This window comes from Oryzias melastigma, linkage group LG3, assembly GCF_002922805.2.
Source record: "Oryzias melastigma strain HK-1 linkage group LG3, ASM292280v2, whole genome shotgun sequence".
NCBI classification, from domain to species: domain Eukaryota; kingdom Metazoa; phylum Chordata; class Actinopteri; order Beloniformes; family Adrianichthyidae; genus Oryzias; species Oryzias melastigma.
This window is the reverse complement of record NC_050514.1, coordinates 30,597,759-30,598,972: the sequence shown is the minus strand read 5'-3', so window position 1 is coordinate 30,598,972 and position 1,214 is coordinate 30,597,759.

Genomic DNA, 1,214 nt, shown 5'->3' with positions numbered 1-1,214 from the left:
TTTTGTAAAACTTTTGGTCTGATTTAACAAAGTTTTGGTTTTTCAGGGATTGAGAAGTGAGGTGAAAGTAAGTGTCAGGTTTTACAAACCTTTAGGAGAGGAGACGTCAATCGCAACAACTGAAGAAACATAAAACTTGAACATTTTTGTTCTTGTTTGGATCTGGAAAAAAGGTCAGTCTCTTTTTCTGCAAGTCCATATTAACTAGGAATGTTCTTATCAGGTTTTTTTTTTTTTTTTATTCGATTAATTTAATTTTAAGTATCTGCTGATACTGAGAAAGCTCAAATCTGGATTAAATTATGCTTTAGATAGTAAAGAATACATTAAACACAGATTCTGATTTGTGAAAACTTTATTTGATTTGTGAAAAATGGAAATAGAAGGATTTCATTTAGTTGATGTATTTAAATGTAGTTGATATATTTTATATTAATATGGTATAAATACTGTATTCTGCTGCACTTTACTGAATTAACATGTAGTGATCTGTTCATGACATTCAGACTTCTAGTGGAGTATTTATCCGGAATAATAACCTTGAAATATAATGCGTGGATCATAATAAGGATTAATTAAATATCCATTACTGATTGGGAGACAGTATTTGATACTGATCAGTAATCAATCATATGGGCCGGATTTTTTTTATCATGATTTGATTCGGTACATACCTAATTTTAAGTCTCAACTTCTGACACAAATGTCAGAATTTCCTCATTTAGATCATGTTTTTACTGGTATTTCCTTAAAGAGCTCTGATTTTTTTCTAAATTTTCTAGAGTTTTTGCAGCTAATTGCGGCAAATGAAAAGATTTCCTGTTGATGTCCAAAGATAATAGGCTTTAGGGTGCAACAAAAACACTGGATTATAAAGCAATAGGTAAAATAAATACTTTATCATCACAAGCTAAACTCATTTTAAACATCTTAAGGTGACAAATTCTTAGACTGTTTAAACAGACAGTTTAGTCTTTTATTCACACTAGCCGTGAGTCTTGTTGTGTCTTTCTGACCTCAGGTTCTTTTTTTGGTCTCTGATTCTCTGTATTCTTTTAAAAATTGTGTTTCTCATACAAATTAACTATATTAACAGTAATCAATCATTATGAAGTCATATGGTCCTTCATAGAAATGTAAAATACTCTGTCAGTACTTTTGTCTTTTCAGGTTTTATGTTCTTCTTCTGCAGGTTTTACCAAAAAAATGTAATA